The sequence below is a fragment of the Crocuta crocuta genome, unplaced genomic scaffold (genome assembly GCF_008692635.1).
Source record: "Crocuta crocuta isolate KB4526 unplaced genomic scaffold, BGI_CrCroc_1.0 scaffold71, whole genome shotgun sequence".
In the NCBI taxonomy this organism is placed as follows: Eukaryota; Metazoa; Chordata; class Mammalia; order Carnivora; family Hyaenidae; genus Crocuta; species Crocuta crocuta.
The window spans coordinates 726,277-732,409 of record NW_027527548.1 but is presented as its reverse complement, the minus strand read 5'-3'; the positions used below and the strand labels follow the sequence as shown (position 1 = coordinate 732,409).

At 46.8% G+C, this 6,133-nt stretch overlaps 1 long non-coding RNA gene across 1 annotated transcript in view; it reads left to right on the top strand.

The window, feature by feature from the left end:
- The window catches only part of LOC144233499 (uncharacterized), a 31,570-nt gene extending 25,691 nt beyond the window's left edge, over window positions 1–5,879 (top strand). The window contains exons 2-3 of the long non-coding RNA XR_013335688.1: window positions 4,202–4,344; window positions 5,789–5,879. This is a non-coding gene — a long non-coding RNA (uncharacterized LOC144233499). The remainder of the gene's footprint in view (window positions 1–4,201; window positions 4,345–5,788) is intronic.
- Window positions 5,880–6,133: the final 254 nt, after the last annotated feature.

The window sequence follows — 6,133 nt, the reverse complement described above, 5'->3', positions numbered from 1 at the left end:
CAGGTAATGATCTCACGGTTCGTGGGTTCAAGCCCCACATCGGGCTCTGTGCTGACAGCTCAGAGCCTGGAGCCTGCTTCAGATTCTGTGTCTCGCTCTCTCTCTGACCCTCCCCTGCTCACACTCTGTCTCTCTCTCAAATAAAAAATTAAAAATTAAAAAAAAAAAGAGGGACACCTGGGTGGCTCAGTCGGTTAAGCGTCTGACTTTGGCTCAGGTCATGATCTCACGATTCATGGGTTTGAGCCCCATGTCAGGCTCTGTGCTGACAGCTAGCTCAGAGCCTGGAGCCTGCTTCGGATTCTGTATCTCCCTTTCTCTCTGACCCTCCCCTGCTCACACTGTCTCTCTGTCTCAGAAATAAATAAAAACATTAAAAAAAAAAAAAAGAGAGAGAACCTCGTCAAAAAATTTGGTCTGCCTAAAGAACAGCAATACTGCAGACCTTAGAAAGAAAAGGGTGGATTGTTCTGGAAGAGATGTCCAAAAATATTAAGCGAAAAAAATAAGTTGCAAAACAGTCTACACATTATGTTTCCATTTGGTATAAAAGCAATGTATTTTACCAGCATATATCTGTAATATGATTGTTTATTCTGGCAAAGGCTGGAAGAGCAGGAAGGGACAGCTTTTCCCAGAAAGCCAAGCAAGCTTACCGCTACCCCAGCGAACACAGTCAGCAGAGGTGGAAAACATGGTTTTCCTCCCCAATCCATTTTGCAGTCCCTGCCAGGTCCGAAAGGCAGCTCCCTCCTCTGCTATCTCCTGGACTCAGGCCCGACTCAGGCCCGGTGGGCCCTTGCAATCTTGGGGTGACCCCGTTTGCTTGCGGCCTGAACTTAACAACTCTATTGACTGTCTTTGGCGGTAGGAGGCTCCAGTCTTCAGAAGTTCTCAGGGAGGGGCGCCTGGGTGGCTTAGTCGGTTAAGCGTCCGACTTTCGCTTAGGTCATGATCTCGCGGTTCGTGGGTTCGAGCCCCGTGTCGGGCTCTGTGCTGACTGTCAGCTCAGGGCCTGGAGCCTGTTTCAGAGTCTGTATCTCCCTCTCTTTCTGACCCTCCCCTGCTCATGCTGTCTCTCTCTCTCCTAGAAATAAATAAAAATATTAAAAAAAAAAAAGAAGTTCTCAGGGAGGAATGTGTGTGAGACACACACCTTTTTCTCTTGCTGATGTTGAGTGCCTCCCTGGGCCCTGCTTTCAAGCTTTATCATTAGGGAGGCCAGGGGAAAGCGGTGTGATAAGGTGAGTAAAATCCCTTCTTGCCCCCTGGGGGCTTGGAGATTTGGAGATGCTGGAAGTGAACATCTCTTGAGTGTTCACCTTGAGCCACTCTGCTCAGTGCTTTTTACTGAAACAACTAGACAGCAAACAGGGGCCCCTTTGCGGCTCAAGTGGTCAAGGGTCCAACTCAGCTCAGGTCATGATCTCATGGTNTCACGGCTACATGAGTTTGAGCCCCATGTTGGGCTCTGCATTGACAACATGGAACCTGCTCGGGATTCTCTCTCCCTCATTCCCTGCCCCTCCCCTGCTCATTCTCTCCCCCTCTCTCTTTCTCAAAGTAAATAAATAAACATTTAAAAACAAGAAAACAAGGGCGCCTGGGTGGCTCAATTTGTTAAGCGTCTGACTTCGGCTCAGGTCATGATCTCACCGCTGTGGGTTCATGCCCCGCGTCGGGCTCTGTGCTGACAGCTCAGAGCCTGGAGCCTGCTTCCGATTCTGTGTCTCCCCCTCTCTCTGCCCCTCTCATGCTCATGCTCTGTCACTTCCTGTTTATCAATAATAAATAAATATTAAAAAAAAAAAAAAACCAGGAGCACCTGAGTGGCTCAGTAGGTTGAGCATCTGACTTCGGCTCAGGTCGTGATCTCGCAGTTCCTCAGTTTGAGCCCCACATCTGGGCTTATTGCTGTCGGCACAGAGCCTGCTTCAGATCCTCTGTCTCCCTCTCTCTGCCCCTCCCCCAGGTGTGCCCCCCCCTTAAAAATAAATAAAGGTTAAAAAAATGAAAGAACATTAAAACATGAAAAATAAACATGTAAAAAACATTAAAAAAGGCAAAAAGAAAAACCAAAAACCAAACTCTTTTGGTGTTTACAACCACCATGGGGGAGGGGTACTATGACTGTGTCCCTTTTAGGGATGTTCAGAGATGTGCCCCGGCTCACATTAACTGTGGGCTGCTTTGAACCTCAATGTCTTTTTTTTTCTTTAATGTTTTATTTATTTCTAGGAGAGAGAGAGAGAGAGAGAGAGAGAGAGAGACAACGTGAGTAGGGCAGGGTCAGAGAGAGAGGGAGTCACAGACTGAAACAGGCTCCAGGCTCTGAGCTGGCAGTCAGCACGAGCCTGACGTGGGGCTCGAACCCACGAACCGTGAGATCATGACCTAAGCGAAAGTCGGACGCTTAACCGACTAAGCCACCCAGGCGCCCCTGAACCTCAATGTCTTAACCATTAAAAACCAGCTGCCTCAACATGAAGAATGTTCTAGAGAAACAGCAGAAAAAGAGCTCATAGTAATTAGTGAGGCCCTGGGGATTGAGCCTGGGCTGGATGGAAGGGGAAAGGAAAGGGTGTGAGGAGGCTTTTATTTCCTACCTGATACTTGGGCCAGGCAGGTGACAGAAGTAAGCTGTGCTGGGCTCAGAGCCCAGACTCAAAAGCCAGAGCGTACCACCCTACAGTTCAGGATTCTCCCTCCCCGAGTGCAGACAGGACGCTCATAATGCCTACCTCACAGGGTTGCTGTGAGAATTAAGTGAGGTAAGATATTCCCAAAACATTTCAAGCAGTGCTTTGTCACATCGTAAATACTACACACAGCTTAGCTATTCTTACTCTGACCGTTATTGGCATTTCCCCTTGAATGTGTACTAATTACTTCCAAAATAATGAAAAGAATAAATTAGTTCTTTTAAAAGGCCAACTTCAGTGTCTGGTAAAGTTAGACATATGCCTCCTCTATGACCCAGGAAGCCCACTCTTGGGTTGAGAAAAATTAATACACTTAACCACCAAAAGAGTTGTTCAAGAATATTCCTGGGGCACCTGGGTGGCTCAGTTGGTTAAGCGTCCGACTTCGGCTCAGGTCATGATCTCACGGTTTGTGGGTTCAAGCCCCGCGTCGGACTCTGTGCTGACAGTCAGAACCTGGAGCCTGCTTTGGATTCTCTGTCTCCCTCTCTCTCTGACCCTCCCCTGCTCACGCTGCCTCTCTCTCTTTCTCAGAAATAAACTAAAAACATTAAAAAAATTATAAAAAAAGAAAAAGAATATTCCTAGCAGGGGTACCTGGGTGGCTTGGTTTGAGCGTCCAACTCTTGATTTAGGCTCAGGTCATGATCCCATGATCGCTGGGTGTGGAGCCTGCTTGGTATTCTCTCTCCCTCTCCTTCTACCCCTTTCCCCTGCTTGCACGCATGCGCGCTCTCTCTCTCTCTTAAAAAAAAAAAAACCCACACAAAAAAGAAAGTTCATAAGAGCTTTTTTTCATAACAGTCTACATTGGAAACAAGCAAATGGCCATCGACAAGAGGAAGGATAAGTGATGGTGGCGGGTGGGGGAGTGGAACACTCAACAACACAAACAAATGAACTACCCACGCTTCCAACAGCGAACATGACTGAATCCAAAAAACGGTATTTGAGTGAAAGACACCAGATCCGCACCGGTCGGTTTCAACCTAAACTCCTAGTCCAGGAGTTCATTCTGTGTGGTTCCATTTCTACGAAGGCTGCAAATAGCCAAAACTAAAGGTGACAGAGTTCAAAAGAGTGCTTCGCGGGCTTTGGGAAGGGGCGGAGGGAACCTTCTAGGGACGGAAATGTTTTGTGCTCCAGAGAGCAGGTGGCAATGTCTGGGGACACTTCTGGTGACCACACTGGTGGAAAGAGTGAGTACTGCTGGCGTCTGGTGGGGAGAGACCAGAGATTCCGCTGAGCAGCTCCCACAACAGACAAGTATCTGGCTCTGTCAACAGTGCTGAGACTAGAAATGTTGTATATGGTTTACAGTGCTTGCACACGATCAAGGAATTTCCCCATCCATGTGGATACTCGCTATTATTAGAGGCAGAATGGGAGTGTCTTACCCTTAGGGTAGAACTGTCGCCGAAAACAAGCTGCCCAACTAGGGATATTTCCCACCCACTCCCCTTTGCATCTGAGTACAGCCACATGATTCGTTCTTGCAGATTGAGTGTGAGCAAAACCAGCATGTGCAAGCTCAGGGCCAGGCAGTTGAGGGACGCGTGTGCACTCTCCGCCCTTTCCCTCCAGCGCTGGATGCAGACCACGTGGAGAGCTGTCAGGCACCTGGCAACAATGTGAACAGGAGGTAAATTTCTCTCATGCAACCCGGAAATGTTGGGGTTTGTTTGTTACAGTGGCTGGTGTTGGTGTAATAGAGTGTTCAGTAAAAAATACAGTCTCTGAATGGCAGGTCTTCCAAGCTGATCTACTAAGGAGGAGTTCATCTCACTTGCAAATTCTCGGAGAGCAGGGATCGTATGGTACACATTTTCTTATTCCCTCATAATACTAAGCACCATGTTCGTCCTTCCTTCCTTCCTTTCCTTTTTTCTTTTTTTTTTTAAAATTTATGTTTTATTTATGTTTGAGAGAGACAGAAAGACAGCGCATGAGTGGGGAAGAGGCAGAGAGAAAGAGAAATACAGTATCTGAAGCAGGTTCCAGGTTCTGAGCTGTCAGCACAAAGTTCCACATGGGGCTTAAACTCACAAACAGCAAGACCATAACCTGAGCCAAAGTCGGACACTCAACCAACTGCTCCTTCCTTCCTTCCTTCCTTCCTTCCTTCTTCTCTCTCTCTCTTTCTTTCCTTCTTTCTCTCCTTCTCTCCTCTCCTTCTCTCCTGGTCTCTTTCTCTCTCCCTTCCTTCCTTCCTTCCTTCCTTCCTCTCTCTCTCTCTCTCTCTCTCTCTCTTTCTTTCTTTCTTTCTCTCCTTCTCTCCTCTCCTGGTCTCTTTCTCTCTCCCTCCCTCCCTCCCTCCCTCCCTTCCTTCCTTCCTCCCTCCCTCCCTCCCTCCAAAGTCATATGGCTCCATGGATTGGCAGAGCACTTAAGTGTCTTTTTGTAATCTTTCTAGGCACTATGAACCACAAACATCGATTCCTACACTATCCTATCTTGTGTTTTGGGGTAGGGTATACCTTACCCAATGTTCTGACGTTGGGTTCTGATTGGCTAAAGTCAACTGATACATTTTCTTTTCCCTAGCCTCAGTGTTTGGTTCACAGATGAGCACATAACCAAGTCAGAGCCAATGAGATATAAAATATTAGCTGAGGCTCCTGAAGGGAAACAATTCCTTCTCTTTAGAGAAAGAGAGAGAGAGAGAGCCCTGAATATACCTCTCTGTTCTTCCAGGTGGTGGTGTAGGTTTGTGAGACTTCCAGTTACTGTAATAATTTAGCTACCAAGAGGGCAATGCTTGGGACTGTCAAGAAGCCACAGGGAGATAGAGTTCCCAGGGGCTCAAGCAATGTTAGGACCTAAGTTCTTCCTGCGTTGCCTCTCTGCCTCTTTCAACATGTTAGTTTTTTTCGCTTGTGGCAAAATAATGCTTGTGATTCCAGACATTCAGGTCACAACGTCATGCATCTCTGTTATTGAGAAAAACCTTTCTCAGAAGTGCTCAGCAGATCTTTCCTCTTGTCTTGATGCTCCAGAGAGTATCACATAACAGTGCCCAACCCAATCCCTGGCAAGTGTCTGGATTATCATGATTGGCCCGTTTCCATCTTGATTCTATTCCTCAGGCTGAGGCTGAGACCAGGACCAGCTCCCTGGAAGAACATGGCCACCAGGAGGAAGGGGAAAACCTGACTGCAACCTGAATTCTGATCTAAAGAGGGAGAATTTAAAAAATGATAATAAAATACAAAATAAAAGGACTGAATTTTTTTGAGTTGGCCAACAATAGGACATGCAATATATCCTGCCCCTTATTATAGATATTCATATATATGTTATACCAGCCAATTGCAAGAAATCGAAAACCAAGGAGAAAAAAAAAGTTAGGAAAAACGTATCAGCTTGCATATCTCAGAAGTTCAGAGGCTTTCAGCTTCAGGCATGGCTGGATCCAGGCAACAATATCAATA